Source organism: Netta rufina, assembly GCF_964035555.1.
Source record: "Netta rufina genome assembly, chromosome: 4".
NCBI lineage: Eukaryota > Metazoa > Chordata > Aves > Anseriformes > Anatidae > Netta > Netta rufina.
The window spans coordinates 67,842,915-67,867,349 of NC_140127.1; the positions used below are offsets into that span (position 1 = coordinate 67,842,915).

The 24,435-nt window shown below is 40.9% G+C and overlaps 1 protein-coding gene across 5 annotated transcripts in view; it reads right to left on the reverse strand.

Moving 5' to 3' along the window:
• ADD1 (adducin 1) overlaps positions 1–24,435 on the reverse strand; it is a 60,327-nt gene that overhangs the window by 30,838 nt on the left and 5,054 nt on the right. The window lies entirely within an intron of this gene.

Here is a 24,435-nt window from a genome sequence, read left to right on the forward strand (position 1 = left end):
AGAAGAAAAGTAAATGAAACAAATAAATTATAAAGAACTTTTATTAAGAACTTCATATGTGTTCTTGTTTTTGGGTAAAAGTTCAAATCCACCTAAAATTAGCACAGCCTCCCAAACATGAAAGCCAAGTCTGTGTGGTTGGATATCTGTATTTTAAAGAAAAAGATTTTAAGATAAACAACTAGAAAAGTAGGCTAACATATATGCAAAGCCAAATATAATACACATATACATGCTACACGAGACCACTACTAGATCTCCCATTTAAACGGCTCCCAGTTCTTTAAGCTCTCTCCAAAGCTTGAGTTTTCTCAAGCATGCAAGTCTTTCAAATCTTGTCACAGTCTGAGATAACACATGATGTCTAAACTCACTATCACTTTTTAGTATATAAAGTCATATGGATATTGTATAAACTGGAATTTAAATTGTTACCAAAAATAGGGTATTACATACGCTCATTAATATGAAGAATCAACAGTACCAAAACATGCTCAAATTGCAAACACATTTCTGGAGAGAAGCTCAGAAATACTCTACAACCTGAAGCGTGCTTTTCACAAGCGTATTCATTTTGGGTTCCTTCCACAACGTGCCCTACACTACATTAGCATGTGGTTTTTGAATCTGGAAACCACACACACAAACACAACCTCCACCCACTGGCCAAGGCTCATTTCAGTTTCACATGCTGTAATAAACAGTTGCACATATCTACTAGAAAGCCCGAAAACTCAGCTGGTATTGCTCAGAGCCTCCTTTCACTCACAAGGATCCCTTTGTGTAACATTAGCCCACTTTTCTTGGCAACACATTATAATATTCCTTCAAAAAAATCCTTTTTGGCAGATTTTGTGAGGCCTTCTGCCGACAAGCCTAACAGCAGTTTATTAAAGGTGCCTTGCAACACCTCGAGACTTGGCTCTCTGATTCCTGATCATCTGACATATCAAATCTTTTTTTTTTTTTTTTTTTTTCCAAAAAAGACTTTCTTTGCATAGCACACACGATTAAACAAAACGTGACCAATGCAAACTGTGCTTCACTGAACTGTAACAAGGATATTTACCGAGGAATGGCTTGCCAGTTCAGCCAACTGCGATTCTGTATGTACGTTACACACAAAATATGCAGAGTTGAAATCCCTCGCCACCATGACATTTAGTTATTTTACCAAGAAAACGAGCCAAGAGAAGCTAGTACATCTTCTGGAGGTACAGGAAGAAATAAATCGAATGAAGCATCAGCATCTAGCTCCCTGTCCCAGTAAGACAGAACAGACTCAGTTCAATAACAGTGATTTAGACCAGGGGTGGAGACAGGCAGGAAAACCCCAATTTAGCAGCCAGTTTCGTTATGTACCTTCAGTTTTGCAAGGTTTAGTAATGTTAAAATCTGCTAATGTCGCCAACTTACTGCAACTCCTTCCACTATGCAATGGGAGAGATTGCACTTATCTTCATTAAGCAATGAAGAATCCTCTACAGGTTGTAAGGAGTAAATATTGATGCATGTCTCTATTTTACTGTTTTGAAGTTTTCCTTACCTACCTGTCTTGAACTGTACTTGCTTGCAAATTAGGAATCTATTTGCATATTTATTAGCTAAAACCACTTCAGACATGGATGCACATAGAAGAGGCAAGTTTACATGTTACTTTGAAACACAAAATATCTTAAAACTGCTGCAGTGAGGAAAGTGATCTGCTTCAAGGCTTCACTAGTAGATCAGTAGATCTCGTCCTCTTTAATTCTTACACTAGAAAAAAAGTCTGCCTGCTGTTTCAAAACCCACCTAGTTTCTTATTTTGGAATGAGCAAATCACTGAATTGTGCCAGTTGAATACAGTGGGTAACAGAAAAGCATTTTTCCTGAACATGCAGAACACCATTATAAAAATCTGACTCAGGTGTCAGATGCTCAGGGCTTTAGTGGTTTCCACTAGCGGAGCTGCTAAACGCAGGCACCCCTGTACTGTTTAAAGTCCAAACTTTAAAACACTCAGATTTTCTTTTTTTTTTTTTTTTAAGCAGCCATGAACACATCTCTATTATTGTCACACTTCTTTTAATTATTGGCTTTTCTCCTGCCAGAAGGAAATAGAGGGCATAGCCAGAAGAAATAACGCTTTCATCCACACAAAAGCCTTTTGAGGGCTTGGATGCAGGAAGTTTTAGACGAGCAAAGTTGTAAGCAAGCAGCCACCCCTCCTTTGCCAGCTCCAGGTCCCCAGCACCCACCCGCCACATCCTGCTCCCCTGCACAACCTCCCGTCTGTGCCAGCTGTCCTTTTGTACCCAGAACAGCTTCCCAACAGCTACCACCACTTCCTACAACCCCCTAAATTCTATTATCAATTCTAATCTTCTATATGTTTTTTGTTTGTTTGTTTGTTTGTTGTTGTTGCAAAACCACAGCCCACACCTCACCACCCCTGCTCACCACAGAATAAGAGAGGTCAGAAGTGGTGCCCGGGTAAGGCTGCTGCTCTTTACTCTCACACCAAAGAGGAACAAACCTTGCACAGGTGATACCGAAATAGGACCCCAGCATCTCGCTAAAGCTGTGTTACTCCTTCACCTTGTCTAAAAAGGCATTTGAGGTGGTCCTGGAAAGCTCTTACTGCTTCAGCATGAGCTAGTGGCAATAATTTAACGGGAAATACACAGTTTAATGTTAAGTGGTCCCTTCATGACTGAGGTTAAATCTCCATCCCATGGCTGAACTCTATAGATACTTACAATTAATGGCATCCCACCCCTCCGTGTGGTCTTGCAGTCAACTGTTTTAACACAACTTTAAGAGTAATTGTCCATTTCCAGGTCTGTCAACTGCTGATAAAGGCTTTTGCATTAGAAACGGACAGGTTGGACATTTTACACAAGTTATCAAAATTTACTTACTAGTTTCCTCTGAGCCTCTTTGAGAGTAAGGCAAGATGGACTCTCCCATAAGAACTTTGTAAGACACAGACCGTAAATAAAACGAATCTCAACAGTTGAGCTGAGCACACGCTGGGGAGGAAGATAAACTGTAATGCCAATGGACCTCTTGCCATGATAACCGTTTTTAATGTGAGCGCCTTCTCTAACGTAAGGGTGTCAGTGAGACCACACCCTTAACTGACAAGCCAGGGCTGCAAGATGTCAGTGTGCACAAAGCCCTCCTTCGGGGAGCAGCGACTTGCAAACAGAGACCGCCAGAGGAAGCAGCACCCATAGCTGGGGAAAGAAATCCATGAAATTCACATCACAGCTTAACGTAACTGAGGAGTTAGACCCATTCTTCTAATAGGCATGTACACAAACACTACAGAATTCAAACAAACACTGCATCAAACGAGAAGCACCGAGCCAACTCACAGCACACGGTATTTATCAGCAGTGTGTGCACGTGCACGTGTGTACTATACACAGGCTGGTTGTGAAATCATTTTTGTTTGGAAACCAGCTTTATAAAATCTATAGTGCATTTGCAGATAATGAGCAGTGTTTATGACAAAAGCCTGACATTATTAATACTTAGGGTTACTTTTATATTTCCTAATTATCTTATAACCCAAGAGAGTTCTGTTACAACGCACCTAAGAGAAAGCAGCGCTAGGGAGTTTAATTTAAACAAGAGAAGAAAGTTTTAGAAGAATAGCACAAAATGATCCTGTAAACATCCAGAAAGAAGAAAACTAACCTTTTAAACAGCTTACATTCCCTGCTACTCAACAGAGAATTAAATGATGCACATTTAGTTAACTAATGAAATCGGCAAGACACTGAGTAGTAGCCAGTCAGAATCTACTATAACTTAAGGGCACATAAAAAAAAAATCTTAAATTTTAAAAAATACCTAAAACAATTTTCAAAGCCATAGTAGATTTGGGACGAGACCTCACTGTCGTTCAGAAACACATTTAAAACTTTAAACCAAACACTAAATTCATTGCAATTCCTGGAAGGTGGGAAAGGAGCAGCTAACCATATTTCTTGGAGGAAACGATGCTGCAGTTGCTTAAAGGTTGGTGGGGTTTTTGTTTTTTTGTTGTTGCTGTGGGAGGGTTGTGGAGGTATTTTTGTCTTTTTTTTTTTTTTTTTCCCCCCATTTCCTAAGCTCCCCCAATCACAAATTGCAATTGGTTATTTTTTGCTTTTTGCTCCTCCACACCCAGAGGAAAAGAATTTTTGCTTTAGGCTGCAGTTGGCTGGGACTCGACCTAATCTAAGGGCTCGCTGCCACCGAGGGACAGGCCACACCTCTCCACACCAACGCGGCTTCAAGTCTGCTGAGGCTGATTCAGAATAAAAATACACTCTGAGAAGCAAGGAGGAGGTTGTGTCAAGATGACAGGGGAACCCAAAAGACTTCCAAGAAATTTTTGAAAATACTGCCAGCTTTAAGACAGCACATGCAAGAAGTAAAAGAGAACCCCCCCACCAAAAGAAAAAAAAAGAAAGAAAGAAAGAAAGAAAGAAAGAACTGTTGGCTGTGGATTTTGTTGTTGTTTTTAAAGTCTAGGAGAGTTATCTGCTCAAAACCTTGCAAAATCAAGTCATTTCAGAGAATAGAAAACAAAAATCCACCAACAACCTGTTCCCTTCTCGGTGGCTTCCAAGTCCATGTACAAAATGCCATGTGAATAAAACCTACGTATGGGAGCTTGTGCAGAAGTGCGAAGTGGATCAGAGCACAGTTCTCAGCTGAGAGCAGCTCTTACAGTTCCAGGCAACAAACTGAGAACAAAAACTGAAGAAGCCCATTCCCAGCACATGCAACTTGCGATCTGTTTTGACAACAATATAGAAATTTGCTTTGTACCCCCTTGTTTCAACAAGCTATCACCTCTCATGCCAGAACTATGCCCCAGAGACCTACCGAGGTGAAACAAGCTTTGACAAGAAGTTCCTGGAGAGGAGACAAGTTAGAAAAACAAACCCCTTTTCTTGTGTGCAAGCAGCAGTCTTTATGGTGCACAACTTCCCTAAAAGCGACCTAAGAGAGCTAGTGTGCTGGTGCAGGGAACGAGCTCTGTGTTGGGTACAAGGAGAAAAGGAGACAGAAGAGCGAAGAGAGTGCTTTTACAGCACAGAAAGGGGAAATTGGGACTACGCAGGGGTGTGGGATGGAGCAGGGAAGTGACAAGAGGGAGGACAGGGATGTGCCACTGCGGGCAGTGAGGCCCCCAGGACACCAAGCAGCTGTGCCAGAGCTCCCATCCACAGAAAATCATCATTTGGTATCTGTAAAAAAAAATTTAAAATCACAAGTTTTTGTTCCTAGCACTGCACCCAACATTCTGGTACTTCCTGGATTTTTTTTTTCTAAGTTTCCTTTACTTTAGAATAAAATTTCATCTTGCTCCTTGAAAAATGATGATGACTGCCTAATAGGGAAATACATTATTCATTATTTGCACTACAGTTTCCTTCATTTTCAGTAAGAACATTTTGGCACCGATGACATTGGGTTTGTTCTTCCCATTTCAAATGTTTCCTACTGAACTTTTAAAAGAAGTTGGCACTGACTTAGGAAGTCTACAAACAAAGAAAGTAAATCATGACTGTACTACTAACAGACAACGTACTTTACATCATGAACAACCAGATACTTTTTTTTTTCTTTTGAAAAAAATGTTCCTAGCTCATACATCTTCAAAGTTTCCCCTGCTCTTTGTTTTCATACAGGAAGAGACCAGTTCACAAAAAGGAACACTTTATCTTGTGCTCAGTGAAGGCACCATCATCTTGCTTACCAAGACAGATGCTGCAAGTTAAGTACTGGACTCTAAACAGAGAGAGAAAACAACTATGAGCTTATTTTGCTACAAGTACTGCATTTCTACTTGTATTTGATATCTATAATATCATGCCTTGGAGTCTCTGATAGTAGGTCAAGAAACAAGCAGGGTTAGAGAAAAAGGCAAAGAAAAAAGTCAGTCCGGGTTACAAAACGTTTACTTGAAAAGCATCTGCTTTGTCAGCAATTATTTCAAAATTTCCCCTTTCTCCAAAAAAATGAAATCAGAGGACTAGCAGGGTGGGCAGTGAGCGATCACAAGGTTATGTTACAGAGCTGGAAAGAGTTAATTTGGGTGAGCTTGAGACCTCAAGCCATACAAACCAGAGAACACATATTTTTTAAACACAGTATTACTTTCTCTAGTGAAGGCTATCAAAATTCCTTGTTATTTCCAGCATTTACATTAAAAGCAACCTCTCTGAATGGTATAGAGCAAACAATAAAACCAGGAATCTACAGACAAAATACTTATGAAGGGTAATAATCTATTTAACGGAATTATCTTAACTACAGATAGTTGCAGGCCTTTTACCTTATAAAATACCAAATTGCTTTTGCAGTGCCAAAAAAGTTTAAACTTTAAAGAATCAATGATGGGAAATAAGAAACGTTTCGCTGTGACCATATATATTGTATTACAAGTCTTCCCTTAACTGCTATCCCGAGCATACAGAAAAATAGCCCCTAATTCAAACAGGAACAATAACCTATGGTCTATTAGAAAAAACACAGCCTGGTAGTTACGTAATTTAAGAATCACAACATCAAAACCTACTTTTGGCATCTGGCTGATAACCAGATTTTCTGGGCTGTAAAGAGTTGCAGAAGCCACAGGTAAAGCAGGGCACTGCATGCAGCTGGTTCCACGTTCCAGATGTCACCCAGCTCTCCTGAAGTAGCATAAGGCCACCTCAAGTTTATGCCAGACTTTGGGTGGGCAGATTCAGCTGGAATATTGTTTAAGTACTGTAAAGTTCTGCAAGTTCAATATACCTGCTCGGAAAACATAATTCAGACTTTTCAAACAAACAAGAGGAAAAAACAGTGGTGAAAACAGCGGCTACCCTCCCCTCTTGGTCTCGATGGCCATTTTGATGTTAAACCCTAGCAACCCTAGCAATGTGTGATATGGGATTCTCTGGATGGAAATGGACAAGCTCCCCAGGACATTTCACCCTGCTTCTTGGTGACTGATCAGCTGCAACTGCTCCCAGTACCTTATGAACCATCCCAAACGAAAGGCATGCTGCCGAACAACGCTGTGCGGCTCTTAGCAGTTTCATGCTGAAAACCTGAGTTCTAATTTGAAGAAGCTGCTCAAGTAAATGCCACAGAGAATTAGCTAATTAAGAGTATAATACCACAAAACTCAACTGAACCCAGCTAATGCAAAGGAGTACAACCCGAGACAAAAATCAAGCCAGAATTACTCGGTGCTGAAAAGGCAAGATCTGAATTCAGGAGCTATCCTAAGTCACTACTAGGAGTTGCAAAGATAATGCTGTGGCCAGGTGGTCTGCTGTAAACCAAGAGTAGCAACCCTCACCTTCAAAGAAAGAAGAGTGCTACTTATTTCTAGTCCTCCTACACAGACCTCAAAGAGGCCGTGAACTACTGCAGAGGTCAAGGGCTACAAAAAGGATCTAGAGGGTAAAAGACTAATTTAGAAGGATGAATGGCTTGACCTGTTTGGTTAAGGTTTTGCTGAAGATTTAATGCTTGAGAGCAAGCATCAGGCACGTTCAGCCTTGAATCAAGATGAAGCTCCCTAACCACATACACTGGAATACTGCGTCAATAACTTTGCTTTCCAACCCTTTTTAAAATGCAAGCCTTCATCTAGCTTCCAGAGTACCTTTTACTATGCTGGTGCTGAGATCGAAGTCCTGTCTGCTTCTGAAATCGATGAATCTGCTTTCTTTCTTCAGCTTCAGGAAAAAATACAGTTCCCACACGCACAATATGCTCATGTTATTTGCAGCTTCCAAAGCACTTCCAGCACTTCTTGTTTTTTCTTTTTTTTTTTTTTTTTTTTTTTTTTTTAAACTAGCACCTTCCTCTGATGGTAGGTTGGTGACAGCTGGAGGCTGAATGTCAGACAGAAGGCACAACTACTCAGAGACAGCACCAAAAATCCTCCTTAATCCTTCTCCTCTGCTCAGGACCGATCAGACTGTCAAGCAAGACAAATTTGCCATCACATCAGGTAGGTATCCTTTTTTTTTTTTTTTTTTTTTTTTAAATGATCTGCAACACGAGATGCAAATCTCCCATCAGAATCATTCAGGCTCACTTACCTAACAAACTTCAGTGACCAAAGCTATGTGCACTCCTCAACACCTCAGCCTGTCTCACTGGCTGCTTCACCACATTTAGCAGTTTAGTCCACTGAAAGGAAATTCCTTAGGTTACTTTATTTTTTAAAATCTGTCTGATGTTTAACAGCGTGTAGAGTAAATGGGGTTGCACTAGACACAAGGCCTCTCTGTGGCTCACTGACAAAGCTATAAAATTTGGTAAACACAAGCAGCAGTGACAGGTATTTTTCCCAGCCCTGCTTTATTGCTCTGTTGACTTGTCACTGGTGTCACACAGCCCCACGAGCCACTCAGGACAACACAGCACTGTTAGGACTCACTAATTTCCATTTTTATCTTCTAATCGTGCAGGAAGCATCTGAAGCCAAAACAACATAAATTCAAATATTTTCCACTATTAGTATTCATGGATGGTGGCAACACCAGAAAACTGCTGCACATTTACTTCTGCCATCAGGCTCATGAGCCCATCCAAATAAAGAGGTTTAACCCAAATACTGCTTATTTTTAGGTTTCTGTGAACCCACATGCACTTCCCAAGCCTTGTACTGAACTCGCCAGTAAGCCAGCGCCCTCAGATTTTTGAGCCCAGGTCAAATCAGAGCAGCAGCTTTCCCAAGGGCAGGGCCCCAGCTTGATCTGAGTGCTTAAAAAGCCCGAGACAAACTGATCAGCACGTCTGACCCCTAAATGAACACTGGTTTCAAGCTGAAGTTATAAAAGCTGTTGGCTTCAAATTGCAAAAACGTGTTTGTTGAGAACACAAAAAGCATACAGCAGTTTCTCAAAGAAAGAGATGAGATTAATTGAAACAAACACAGATATTTGATTTGCCAATGTAATAAAATCAGGTTAAAAAATTCTACCATTTTCATACAAACAGATTTGAAATCAGATTCCCCCAGCAAACCCCAGATGAAATCTCCCAGCAAACCCCAGATGAAGGTCTCCAACTTGCTAGTGGCATTCGATGCACCCCTGGGAAGGAAAGCCTCCTGCTTACAGAGAGGTGCGACTCACCCGCGGCCAAGCTACTGCTGCTCCGCCGAGCAGCGCTTTTGAGGAGTTGCAGCCATGGCACCAGAAGCTTTAGACAGAAACGAGATCCAGCACCGGACCTAGCATCAAGGACAAGGTTTTGCTACTGTCCATCAATAACTTGGGGATTTTTCTGATACATGAGGGGAGGAGGAATTGCGCAGAGCACGGGCTCTCCCCCGCCACAGAGGAGCGGCTGCAGCGCTGCAGGAGAAGCGCGGAGCTCATAAGCAGCTTTGTGAGAGGGCAGCAGGCTGAAGGGCTCATTGGAACACAGGACACGGTGCGAGTTGCGAGCTCACTGCAAGCGGCCTAGGGGCAAAGACAAAGGGAAGGAGCAGTTTTCTTCCTCCCTCCAGAATTTCTGTTGACCTGAAGGTTCAGCAAAACAACCAAAATGGCCAAGGCCCCTCTGCTACACAGGAGGAGGGCAGCAGCCTCGTGGCACTTTTCCTGTAAGGTTTCAAAAGGAATATTTTCTAGAGGTATTGCCCATCCAGTCCTACTCCTTTTATATCTATCCTAGATATAAAAGAGGAAATCTTGGTTTTAAAATTTAAGTGACTGTGGCCATCCAGCAATGTTGAAACACCCAGAACTGATGCTTTCATGATGCTTTCACAAAGCCCCGTGAATAACGAGAGCTTTTAGGAGTAACAAAGAAACACAAAACCCATTTCTGCAGAGGAATGTAAGTACTTCCCTGACGTCTTAAAAACACGATAAATTTCACTGACTGGAAATATTCACATCTGAAATATCAGTGTTATGATGCATGAGGGATCAACTCAAGTGCAGCAACGCTCAGGCTAAGTGGCCCCATTTTGGGCAGGATCCAGCTATTTTCATATAGGCTGAATAGTGAGGAATGAGATTTCTGAACCGTGCTGGCAACAAGCAGACGAATGGCATTTAGCCTTTTGAACTGTTCTGCAAAAATAACTTTTAACAGGATAGTTAGATTACATCTCACATCTCTACTTATTTATGGGAGAGAGAACAGTAGGTACAGTCATCTCCCCTCAACATACAGAAAAAACATAGCCCTGGACTTACTGCAGCCAAAATTTCACTTCATTCAAACGAGAGTTATTTTGTGGTGTGGGAAGTTTATTGCTTGTTTCTTTTAAATTATTTCTGGTTAAAGTCTGAAAGCATCTCTCAAACCAGAATGAAGAGTCCTTTGACTGCCCCCGGAACAAAAGACCTCCTGGGATAAACCTTTAAAGTGATCTGATAAAACAAAAAAGATCAGGTCATGGTGTCCATTTTCGTTTTAAATATTGACAATGTTAGCTCAAATTTAAGTGCGCAGCATTCCAAGGACTCAAGTCAGCCCCAGCAATTGGAGTTGTCTTACACAGTTTGGGTACGCAATCTCCATAACACAGTAACAGCCCACACACCCTCCCAATTTCCTATGGACATTTTTGAGCAAAACCCTTCAGGCATGCTTCTCAATTTTGCCTCTAGCATGGAAAATGCAGTATGTCAAGAAAACTTTAGAGTTTACTGTTACTGTCATTAAGAGGCCCAAACTGGAATTTTTGAAGAAGGGGGGAGGAATAGATTCTGTAGGGTTTTTAATTATGATGCATCTAATTTGGAGATGTGACTTAATTTTGAATAAGTACACAAATACAAAAATTTTTTATTTTTTATTTTTAAATAAGGAAGTCTACGAAATATTTAGAATTCTAAAAACCAAGCAGATGAATTAGCAGATTCCAATTTACTGTTTATCCTGATTGCATAGACACGAAGAATCTAGAGATTTATAAAACAGTTCTGCAGAAAAGGGATTGCAAAATCAAAAATACTCTAGTCCAACTTCTTCACTCACCAGAAGTTATTAAACCTCAATAACAGCTCTTACATAAGCTCTTACACATCCTGATCGAAAGACAAGAGGTTCTTATTAAGGCAAGGCCAAGCTAAAATCCCATAAGCATATTAGTTTTGCTTTCAAGGCTGAAATAAAGTTCGCATGGTCCCTACTTATTACAATAAAGAATAGTGCCATGAATGTTAGAGTGTAATAAATAATATCTATTTTCTTATGCTAAGAAATCCCATTTCCTAATTCTTCTCCTGTTGTTCTAAACCCTTGCTCTAAGTTACATGAACTTGAAAAAAATCTAACTTCCCTATCCATCAACGGTACTAATTAAATTTGCAGAGAATTTGACATACACACACACTTTTGTTTTTTTTAAGAGCTTATCCTTCAACATTCAATTTACTTCTGAATTAGAGGTACACTAAAACATCTTTTTTATACAATATCCCACTTTTATTAGAGGATTTGCAAAGCAATGACATAATAAAACTCAAGTATGCTACTCAACATTATGTAATAAACTCCACTAAAAAAAAAAAAAAAAAAAACACTAAGAAAGTTATAGGTAATTACTGTAGCTGCTCTGGAAGGCTGAGAAGGACGAAGAGGCTAAGTAACAGCGTGCCACCATTTGGCAACAGAGCTGCGAGGCACCAAGGAACAGCACGTCTCAGTTCATGATTAATACAGCTATTAACGTTGGAGATCCTGCAGCAAATGCCCCCAAGAAAAAAAAAAAAATCCTACTTTATGAGACTGGCAGGTTGAGATGTTTAGGAAGAACTACCTAAATATGCATGACGTGCATGAATTCAGCCATTATTTTCTGGCAGAGAACCCAAGTAACTTGGGAGACTACAGAGATTAAAGAGTGTGCAGCATTACACTGGAACCAGCAAGCTTGGTAGGGAAGCAGCACAGGCATTGCTGACGGGCATGTTACTTGCTTAAGATAGAAGAGAGCAAATCAAAGCACCCAAATGAGGTTGAGGCTAGTATGAACACTGGAGATTTCACGTAGGTTGGGATCAGGCAGGTGAACACAGCAGAGATGTTGAATTGTTCATGAGTTTCTCATGCACGTTCACCTGAGGCACTCCCCAGTTCTTTTATGCCACTTCCAGGTCTTGCTGGGGGAGTGAGGGAAGGCCAGAAACCCTGATCAATTCTGAGGCCAACTTAGTCTTTGACACAGTACAATTGGATGGGATTTCAGAAGCCTAAATGCAGAAGGAAACAAATAGGAAATGCAGAAGGAAACAAATTTGTTTCAGTTACTATGAACTGCACATCAACATAATACAATCTCAAAGACTTTAAAATTTATACTTTTTTGAGAACACCAGTCTGAGTATCTTGCTGTAGTAAACTTTCTAACATGTCCAAAATTTGGAGAATGCGAATCTAAGTTGAATTTTGAAGTACACCTTCCATGTGAGACTTTTTAAGAGCACTTCCACATGAAAACTGATCTGAAATGCAAGCCTTCGGTATGAATCGTCATCCTATTTCCAAGTCAGCTAACAGCCAGGCTTATTTAAATTCAAAAAGCTCCTTTACAAGGTGGTGAATCAGGCATTTCTAAGTCCTTCATGCAAATGACAAAGTTTGGGAAGACAAAGTGCATTGTTCTTCATCTGCCCTGCACTGAACATTTCTGAGCATCGCTGAGAATACTCATATCCTCTAGGGGGGATATCAACCCTCTTCAGAGAAGCATTAGAAGTGACAGCAAGATAAGAGTTCATTCCAAAATGGAATCAAGTTCCCAAATCCAAGAGCATGTTTCTTTTCTGTCTCAGGATGGTCTCACCAGCTTTAATCTAAAGATTAGAGACGTGTAAAGCATGGACAAACATCTTACTGGAACTCATTTTCCTGTATTAGATTGTCATTTGTTCCACAGGCGGAAACAAGATGGCAAGACACCCTCATCAACTCTATTTTAGGAACAACTCATTTCTGTTTTTTCTTTTTCCCAGGGGAGTGTGAATGTGCTCCCCACCCCAAAATTATGCAGTCATGTTTCCTACTTCTGGGTGAACCTCAAGGGTCAAGCACACCCCCACAGCAACAGAAGAAACACCCCGAGCAAACAGCCTTCCTCATCATGCCGTCTCCCTTGCCAGGCAACTATTGCACAACCGAACGTGGCTGCGCAAACTCCTGAGTTTGCATAATGTTGCTTTATCTTCCAGCTGAGGCTGTCACTATCAGGTGGAAACCATGAGAGAAAGAGATGTGGCAAGTATTCACTTAGCTCTTTGGGGTTTCAGAATTACATCTGGGGAGAAATGCAGCAATCCAGCTTCTCCAGTCGCTGTAAATCATGCCAACACAGTGGTTGTGGCCATTCTAGCAAAGTTACCTCCAGAGTCACAAACACAAGCACCTGCAGAAGCCCAGGCTTCATCATTTCAGGAAGCCTGAGCACTCTCACACTTCTCCTAAGAATATTTCTTTGTTTCTGAAAAGGACCATTTTAATCTCCATATGGCGACATTACTCAACCGAAGATCCAACCAAGTACAGGAGAACACCCAAGGTACAGAAAGAACATGCATAAATTGTGGCAAAAAAAAGATTCTGTTTTTATTGCATGAAGATAAGGAAGGATGAAAGCAAGCCTGATACTGGCTCAATTACTGCAGTGGCTGTAGAGCCTCACACAGCACCATCCAGTAAGTAGACAAACCAGCTCGTACTCTGCTCTGCTGCCTATGTAACAGCCCATTCATAATGTCTCAAGAAGCCAAACTGGCAGCAGTTACACGAGGGCTTCGGTTCCAAACACCCAGACCGAGACCCTTTGGGACTGACAGCAGCTTCCGTGCAGGCAGCTTTCAGAGAACCAGTCCCAAGCCCCAAGAATTGCTCTCTCAGAGCTCAGCCCCCAACACAAGGGCAAGACAGAGGTGCACACTCACCCTTAACAGCTGAAACATCCGAAGGTCCCAGGAGTTTTGCACAGATATACATTTTACAAAACTCGACTACAACCATTACTAAACCCAAGAGAACAAACTCAGCTGGGCATTCTGTGTTTGCTGAATTCAGGTCTCAGTGTGAAACATGAAAGGTTCCTGTTCGACACATACCCATGCTTCTAGATGAAACTAAACACTATCCCCCCTGTAAAGACTAACATCTTTAGACAAGGATTGTCTTAGATGACAAACATATGGAGATTAATGGTAAGAAATTAATGTTTCTACACATCTGTCTTATTTTTGGTTGCTTAAAAACAACTCCACTGACCACCACAATGTCTTTACGGTTGATTTTTATTCAGACCCCTATCCAAGTGACTCCTCTTCTACCCATGGACAAAATGTCTCAGAATCACAGAACCATTTGGGTTGGAAGGGACCTTAAAGCCCACCCCATTCCAGCCCCCTGCTATGGGCAGGGACCCCTCCCACCAGCCCAGGCTGCCCAAAGCCCCATCCAGCCTGGCCTCTATCTTTCAACACCACCAACAGCAGTAAGACTTGTAAAAATAAAGTAAAAACACCCTTCTCACACCTGCTTGTTTACCTAGCTGTAACCAAACATCTTCCCCACCGTGCCCTAAAAACCACACCTAGCCAGCACGGGGCTTATATTCCTAGAAACAGAAATTCAGGTTAAACCAGTGAACAGCAACAATACGCAGGTGTGTCAAATCAGCCGGGAGTCAGACAATGACTGTGAATAATTTGCACTCGAGCTGTCAAATGAACTTTTTCTAGCAACCCTGCTGCCCCTATTTTACTGCTGAAATACGTATGTACAGCTCTTTCAGGTTCATTGGAAGGTTACTCGCATCAGAAATTGCAAAACCCAGGGAAATGCACGCAGTACTCAGAGCTGGGGTTCTGCGCCTGGCTTTTCTGGCTACTGCCCTGACAGCACACAGCCAGACACATGCCAGCAGCTTCTGCCCATGTGAAGCCCAATGAGTCCCGAAAAAAAATAAAAAGCTGGTGAACAGCTTTCCGAGGAGAGTGAAAACAGCCGTGTGAAATGAAACCAATCGCTTACATTAGAGCTGTACTGTGACATTTGTTTTAGAACAGCATTATTTTACACGCAGAAACACCTACTCAAATCTTTGTTTCCATATTGAATTTTTATTTTTTTTAAAGCATATCACGCTTTCTCGGGAGCACTTATTTTCAAGCCCTTCCTCAACAGTTAGTCTGAGCTGACAACTCCTTGCATGAGCTGGGTATCACAGCACGGTGGGCAACTTGTGAACAAGCCCCTGACCCAAACCAACAATTGGAGCCAGTTGAGAGAAACTTGTGCCCATAGGTACACCTGATTTGCACAGGGTCCAACATGTCAGCATCCTTCAATGTGTACTAAGCCACAAGCAATTCCCGCTTCGGAGCTGCTCAGTAACAAAGCATTCAGTGAAGCTTAGGAAATCCAACAGAAAAGCTATAAAAATGACTTGCATGCAGACACATGATAAATTACATTTGCTGCCCCATTTTTAACATTAAAACATTACCTGCCAAGATGCCGATATCTTCTATAACATCTCTCCCAGAAGCCCTCCACAAGAGAGACAGTTTGTACAGGTCATCCAGCTTCAGCTACCTTGAGCCCAGAAATTATTAGCTTCAAATTTACTTTGGTTTTGTTAAAAACAAAGAAAAGTCTTACACTTGTAGTGCTTAAGTATTAAGCCTGCTGCTTACTCAGCCACTATTATTTCCAGCCGTGCTGATTTCATAAGGAAGAGACCAAAACTTTGTCTAAGAGGGCAGGAATTGCCAAATTCAGGCAAACTGGTGATTTAACTTTTCAAACATCCTGATTAACCATGGCCAGTGCTGCAGTTTTAAGAACAGCCTAGCACTCACTCTCATCTGCAGTGATTTTTTGATTTCTGCTTTAGACCATGAAAAAAGAAAAAATATGTACGTGGTACTTCAACATTCTTCGTAAAACTGATATAAAATGTGTAACCTTACTTTGCGCTGTGTTAAACCCTCGAATGTAACAACACCTCATTGCAGCAAGTCCCATGGGCTAATATAGAATGTGACTTTATAAAACAGTGTGTTTGAAATATATTACGTGTAAAAATCCTAGTGAAAATCCTCTGTGTAATGTAATCCAGATTTTTAAAGCTGTTTCTGCCCTTATGGTATCAATTTATTTTTCTCATCTGTCTTCTCTGAACTAAACCAAACCTGACTTTCTCTCCTGACCTGTATTTGCCCACTACATTATTTCCTATGGGTTCCATCTCTCACCGCAGAATTTCAGGGATCTACCAGCTAACAATGGAACAGGAAATACTTCAAATAATTCGTCTTCCCTTTAACCTGATGCACCTTTATAAAAGATGGTTTTACGGAGTTGTTCAGTGACGCACAAGAGCAGTACCTTACTCGCTGAAATTATTCTCATTTCAAGTGTTATCACCCTTACCCTGATCTTCCTCTGTCAGCCTCAAGTTCCTGCTCTTTTTCAGTCACAAGCGACCTATACAATACCATCACAACAAATTTCATTTGTTCCAGCTTTATAGATCCCTAATAATAATATCAAAAGAAATTAATGATAAGAGAATCTGAACAGCCCAATATCTGGTCATTGTACTACATACCCTTACTGCAAATTTATTATGTATAGGTAACACTGCCTCCAGCAACTATTCCTCAATATTTTTCCACAGAGAAACAAAGTCTTGAAAGGGATATACACTCACACTGCCCTGGAAAAACAGAAAAGACACATTTTTCTGATTTATCCTCCAAAGATCAAACTGCACACCAAATGCATCTTTACTTCATCAGACAATTAAGACTTTATACTGGTGGCATGTTATGTGCGGTGGCTATAAGGCATGGTGCCCACATGGAAAATATACCTCGAAGAACACTTTCAAAATAAAAAAAAAAAAGATGAACAACAAAAACCACCAACTAATGTGTGTCACCAGTTAGCTTAAGACAATAGCTTTCAAAAAAAGTGACAACTCTTATATGAAACAAACAAAAAGAAAATGCCCAATCTGAACATGCTGCTGATAATATAAAATATTCCAACATCGACTGCATCACTTGCGGAACTAGCTATAGCATAGGCCACATCTGCAGGAGATGCAATAAAAGATTATTTCAGTGCAAGAAAACTGAGCAATATTCAGCTTTGATTCTGGCAGGTAAGCTACAGAAATAAAAAAAATGCATATTAAGACTAAGCTTTTTCTAATCTCCAGTGTTTAACAGCATATTTTAGTTAAATAAATTACTTGGTTCAGCAGTAGCAGCAAACTATTAAGCTTCCAGTGTTGTAGTCATTAAGCCACCATTTTTTTCAGTAATTATTTCTATCACTCCGAGGGAGTAGCATTACTTACTTTCATCTCAAACTTTTTCAGTTACCAAGAGAAATCGTATACCATCTAGCTGAAAAAAACATCCTTTAAGAAAAAAATGTCAAGGTGATCAACTCTTACAATCTTCTTAGTGTTCATACATTAATACTCTCTTTGGAAGTACAAATATTCCTAAATGTTTTCTGCTCACTGAAAGAGCTGCAGCTTATCTGCTGAGTCATCCACTCTTTGGACACTACCGACAAACAGTTTCAGACTTAAATTGGGCTTTATTTTCTTTTATTATCTGAGTCTGTCTCTAGTTCACATATTTAAAAGTAAATGACAGCACAGAATGTCTAAATAAAGCAGGTTAAATACAATCTTAATGATGTTCAGGTAACAGGGGACATTTCCACATACCTGGTGATCTTAAATACTATTGATCAACTTTCAGAATTGTAACTACCAAGCCTTATTTCCTTAAAGTTTCACTTTTGGGATGTAAGTTCTAACGTTAACACTGAAACACACAAAGTGTCCATGATGTTATGCCTATGCAATTATTTACCATTAATATTAATCATTATGAGTAAACACAGCAATTCAAATTACTAAGGTTTAGTTCTCCATCTTAGACATTGGTTCTGAAAATATTAAAATATCATTAAACCTGCAAATAAAGAAAACAACCCATTTAGAGCACACAGATAGGACAAACACTTGCTAGATCCTGCTTTGGCACTTGTACCTAGAATCAACAGGAAATTCAGCTAACAGCTGAAGGGAAGTCAATAACACATTAAGCAGAGTCAGGAAGGAACCTTTCAAACATCATTAAATTTCTATCCTGTCCTAACCAAACTACTTTCCATGCTTGAACTTCCTTCTAAAGTGAAGCTTTCTAGATGAACACTTAGAAAATATTTCAAATAGAAAAAAATAATATAAAGCAGACAATGTATTTCTGCCTCAGTTCTTGTTCCTATAAAAATCATATCCAATAACACTGCTGATACAGACAAAACAATGGTAAAATGAGTGTTTACAAGTTCTCTCCAGGGTCTGAAATACCTCAGCAGGAATTAAAGCATGATTTAGTGTGTCATAATAACCGAAAAAAATTAGAAGAATATTGTAACCTCAGGCGCCATTAATTCTCCAATTTGCCAATTAGTGCCTTTCTGTTAGGAAGGGAGGAGGCAGCACAACAGTTTTCTTTGCAAGTCTCCTGTAAAACCACGGATCCTACACTGTGCAGAGCGATGGGAGTGTCTCTTGTTAGTGCAAACGCAGAACAATGCTTCCTCAGAAAACAACATTCCAGGCTTATTAGATGGACAGCCTCTTTGGGCAATACACAGGAACAGCAGCACGTTATCTAGCAATATGGCATATAGGGTTTTACCACGTTGTCCCTTTAGCTTGTATCATTTTTTAAAATTTATTATTATTTTTAAAGAGCTCAAGGGAGAACTCGCAGAGAAGGATGAAGCCAGTGACACACTGCCACTTGCTGTGGGCAGCCTCCGTTGATCACAAAGGGCAGCACAAGAAGGAAACAAGACAGGGCTCGTTGTTAAATCCATTTGGTCTGTGTTGATTAGGGGTTTCATAATACTAATATGAATTACATAATGTATATCCACTACACAGGATACAATGTAGGGCATTACATAAAACAGTATTTAAAACCTCCCACTTGTCTACATGTTTTCTCTCCCTCGATACAAGCACTTCTCTTCCTCAGAAAGCAACTGCCCAAGCACCAGCTCTCCCACAGACCTGGCGGATCAGCTGTGTTACAGTGACCAGCACGACGGGAATCCCAGGACCTGAGGGATATTCAGCCCCCCAGGTACTATGGAAAACTACGTGTTATGTCATTCCTCCCCCCTTACATAAGCTACCCAGCTCCATCTTAAAGACAGCCAGTCGGATGCCACTACTCCTCAGGGAAGGATGCTGCAGGCTTCTGTGCCTCTGTTGCTTAGGAACCATCTTTTCTAATTTCCACCAGACTAGGTTTATTCTTGGAGAGTTTATGCCCACTTGTTCTCATACCTTGAGCTGAAGAAGCTCTTTTTACCCACCTGTGTTGTTTGACTCATTTTTGTGAGGAGCAACCTTTCACGCTTTGTTTTAGCAGACCAACCACGACCTGCTCTTTTAGCCTTCCTTACGAAGCAAATTCTCCATTCCCTTAGTCATTCCGAGGAATCAGTCCCTGTAATTCTTTTTCTTCCCTTGCCTGGATGATGGGTGATAGGAATTAAGCACGATATTCCAGATGAACTCTCCCCACTACCAGAAAATGTCAGCACTGTTTTTCTTCTTTAATGGAAATATCTTCACAGGTAACAACTACATGCTTGTTATCCTAATACTTCTCATAGCTGCTAACTACGATACGTAGAAGTGTTCCGAGTTCACCTTCATTTTTAGATGTTATCAAATGCAACCCGTTCTCTACTACTCCTGTCCTAAGGTCTGTACTGATGACCGTTGAGATCTAGGAGCAACACATGGTACTGGCACAAGCAGGAATGCATCAACAATACTAATCAAGTACTAAGTCTTGGAACTGATACTTAGCAAATTCCATCACCAACCTCTGCTCAATACCTTAGCTTCTGGTCACTGAGCTCTATCCATACTCAAGACGTCCTCTCACCATCTTAAACCAGTTATCATGTGAACATTATCCTGGTTTGTCCATTGAACCGTGTTATACCTTATATGACTAAGTCAAAACAGGCAAGCTTTAACCAGGTATTCTCTCCAAAAGGTCAGGTATCTTACAAGAAGAGACATTAAATTTCTCTGACTCAACCTTCCTCTGTTAAAAACCTTCTCTTCTTACCTCCATATGGATTGCTTCTCTTTAGAAATTTGAAGAAATCCCTGACTAGTAAGGTCATGCTAATAATGCGCTAACCACCCTGAACCACCTTATTTTTAGGTAAACGCAGTGACTACTTTTGCAACCCAATACCCTTCTTCCTTAATACCTTTAATAAAAATCCTTCTAATTTAATACCTAATTATTGCATATACCACCTACTTCAAAATTCCAGGATAAATGCTATGTAGTCCCACCGATACGTGCCCTTGAAGTTTGAGCTGATCGTTACGGAAATCACTTTCATAACTTCACTTCCGTAAGACCTACATTCCTGCGTTCCGAACTACCGTCTTTGCTGAAAGTGAAGGCAAACTTTCCATTTTGATTTTCACCTGTATCTAAGTTGTTTTTACTCTTATTTCACTGTCCCCATGCTTCCTGACAAGACACGACTTGCTTCGCCGATCTGACTTCCTCAGTTTTCTGCTTACTCCTGATGCTCTTCTCCAGCTTGCTATTAACCTTGTAAGATCTTGCATTCCCCACTAGCACAAAAGTCATCTTTTCGTATAAAAAAGCAAAACTTGGTAAGAGAATGAATATTTTATTCAGCTGCCAGAATTCTTCGCATTTCTTGCTGTATCCGAAGCTCAGCCATGCCAAAAGCACCTCATCAAGCAAGCCCTGAGCATTGCTGCAAAACTGGAATTGCAAGAACATTTGGGTGCTAAATCAAGTTATGACCTTTGCACTTTGAATGTTCACTTCTACAACTGCAGTTATTAACAGCTTTTGGGGACACTCAGAGATGGCTTTGAGTCTTCATTTTTTGGCCTTAGTTGGGCCTTTGTGTTTGTTTGTTTTTCCCCCCCTAGAAGATGCATGCCTGCAACATGAAAAGATTCATGCCATAAGACCTCCCAAGAGCTATAACAAGAGAAAACAAGTTAAGGCTGCTTGATTTCTGCTTTACTTAGATGTTACAGCCAAATTTCAGAAGAAAAAACTTTATTGTCAGTATTTCAGTTTGAGGACATATTGCACTGCAGCTATTACTAACCTTAGTTTAAGGAAAAAAAGGTGCAGAAATAAGTTCTGAATTTAGGATTACTATAGCAACGGGGGAAGAGGGGAGGGAAGGAATTACCAGATTACACTCTCAGTTCATCAAGTCTTTGATAGGATAAATTTGGTGTCAGTCAAATGAAATGAAATTGAATTTATCCCATTCATTAATGATTAATGCATCAAATTAAGAATTAAACAATCAGAAATTGTAGTACCAGAAGTAAAGTAGAAAATAAAAAACAAATCAGACTGAATGACCTTAGTTATTCCTTCTGCCATTAAGTATTTGATATCAAAACAGGTCTTCAAAGCAGTAACTGGTAAGTCAGAATTCACCTTATCCAAAATGATACACGCTGCTTATCAGAGGTGTCTAGTTCTGATTAAAGGTCTGCAAATGAAAAGGGTCATTAGAAATCTGCCTCATTCTTAACTAAGTGTTTGCAGTGGCTACACCCCTGAAAGCATGCAATAATGTGCCCCTATATGACATGGAGATGTAATGAATTTCCAAATTACAGCTGATTTACAGAAATAATATATTTCAACAATATACGTGAACGCGGTAATGACTTAATGCCGTGTAAACCTGGGAACACAGAAATAAGCTCTTTACAGAGGTGACATTAGGATATCGTGGATTTGCTTTTTCATAACAAACTAGTTACATCTCTTTCTTCTTTATGCAATCTTTCGCCTTCTTTGTATTCCGGGATTAATTTAATCAATACTTAAAAAATAATTAGTGTGACAGACACTATTCCATCATCAATAAGTACGTTAATTACCAAAAGAATGTGAGAAAAACACTAGTTGCAGTCTTTTAGGGAGGCCAGCTATTTCAATGCGCTGGCCCACTGGCAGCAGGCAGGTCCCAAGGCCATTAAGCATGCAGCTGAAGTGGCAGCAGCAGCCACAAAGGTTCCTTTTTGACACGGCGAGCTGTGCTTGCAGCCTGGGGGGCTGTCTCTCCACTTGAGCGGTACGTATTGACCCAAAAAGATTTTTCCTCAGGCAACCGTTCCACAGCCAGACGGTTCAATTAATAAGGCCGCCCAAGTCCAGCTCTTCTGGCTGACATTCAGATTTTAGCCATGCTTCCCAACCTTCTGTTCACCGCTCCTGGCTGTCGCTGACCAGCTGCCAAAGCACCCTTCAGTTTCTGGTCGCCAGGCAGGCCAGAGGACAGTCAGAGACTACCTTCCTCTGACTTGTGCAGCAAGCTGCTCAGCATGTTCTCTGCTCCTGGCTCCTTCCCAGGTTGCTGCAGTGAGGAAAAACTGAAGGCTTCTGGAAGGAGCATTGTTCCAGGACTATGAAGCAGAGGCTCAGGCACCTCAAATGGGGTTTCCTTGGCCATCTCCATCAGCAGGTTGAAACAGAGTCCAAGAAAGCAGCCCACATCAACAGTAAGGTCTCTGACAGATCCAGACGTGGGTGTCCCAGTTGCTCAAATCATTACCCCAGGCTGTAATCACAATCTCTCCTTCCAAGAGAGAGGCAAGCGGCTCTGTCTAAGATGACCCACATACCTGAGCAGCACGGGGATTAGCACAGGTTCCAAAGGCGATTGGAAGCAACAGGGGAAAAACACAGGCAGACAGCAAAGAGACCGGCATGGTCCTCTCTGTGTGACCATGGCACGAGTCCACAGCCTTTCCCTGATGCATAGAAGATGCAACAGCTTTCCCTCAGACTATGGGTATGTATTTTATTCCACCCGCCCATCCCCACTATGTGTAATACCAGACCTACACCCAGCAATGCATCTTAAGAGTACCAGGACACTCGGCCTTCTATCTATCAAAGGACATTCACTTGCTTTGGCAAAGTTCTACAGAATTTACTACTGCCAAAATAAATCAACTTTTTACCTTAATCCCTATAGAAACAAAAAGAAAGAAAGATTTCGTATGTAAAGTTGAGATATAAACAAACATCTAAGATCATTATCCATTTTTCACAAAATTGTTATGAAATGTTTCTAAATGATCAGTTATGATCAGAATTACCAGAAATTACCTTAGAAAACTCACCACCTCTGAAGTTTTACTTTAAGTCCAAGAGGGGGGCAAAAATCAACCACACTGCCATGTATCACAGGATCATTAAGGTTGGAAGATCATCTAGTCCAACCACCCCCCTACCACCAATATCACCCACTAAACCATTTCCCTAAGCACCATGTCCAACCTTTGTACATTAATAGACTTAAAAATTATATCCACAGTAGGGAGAAATAATTAAAAATAGAATCTTGTGCTTTACACTGAATCTACTATTCAAAACATTTGGAAACTTGAAGCTGTATTTAGAAGTGATGCAATGCCTTAGCTGTGTAGAATTTCAGGTGAAAATAATTAAAATCTTTTCTGTAACTGAAAGCACCCAGAGAAGGGTGACAAAACTAAAGCAGCAGGACTGCCTACCCGCTGAAGTCTCCTATGCAGACTTTTTACCCTCTTCCACCCGAGTGCCTCTGCACCTCCTGCACTTCTGTCCTTGCTCTTCTGTTCACCTGCACACCAGTGTCCACCAAGCCTGGCTGGACAAGCAGCAAAATGCTCCATGCCTGGCTCTATCCTCACAGGCCAGCCGGCATCAGCTGCTCAGCCAGAGCTCCTGCATCCCCGGCCCAGCTAGGAGCTGTGTCCCCTCGCAGTGGGAGCACAGGGCCACAGCCCAGGTTGTCACGATAACGGCAGGAACTCCATACGCCTGAAGTCATCACCTCCCCAGTGTTAAATTGAGCTGAACGTAGCCACAGGTTCAGAAGTTAAAGAGAAGTGACAACGCAAGAAAGTCAGTCCCTATGCTGTAGGAATACTTCAAGCTGTGTTCATTTGAGCTTACTGAGCAAAGCTGCATTAGACAAGACTTTCTGGAAGGAAAAAAAGCACACAACAACCAAATATACTGCACCTCTCGGTCAGTGCACAGCATCAGGGATGTCTTATTTCACTGGATTTTAGATGGAATGGCTGATTTGCACCCAAGTGTACATTACACATTTTTAGCAATATTTTGTAGTGACAGCATCTAAAGAAATTGTTTCATCCATCAACAGAACAGTAAAGTCACTCAGTATGCCTTAGCTTTCACCTCCACTGTCAGAATGCAGGGACAGTAACTTTATGCTCAGTACTACAGAACCTTAAATAAAAAAATAAAACCACAACAACCTAACAGGGATAAAAAAACACAGAAGATGATCTTA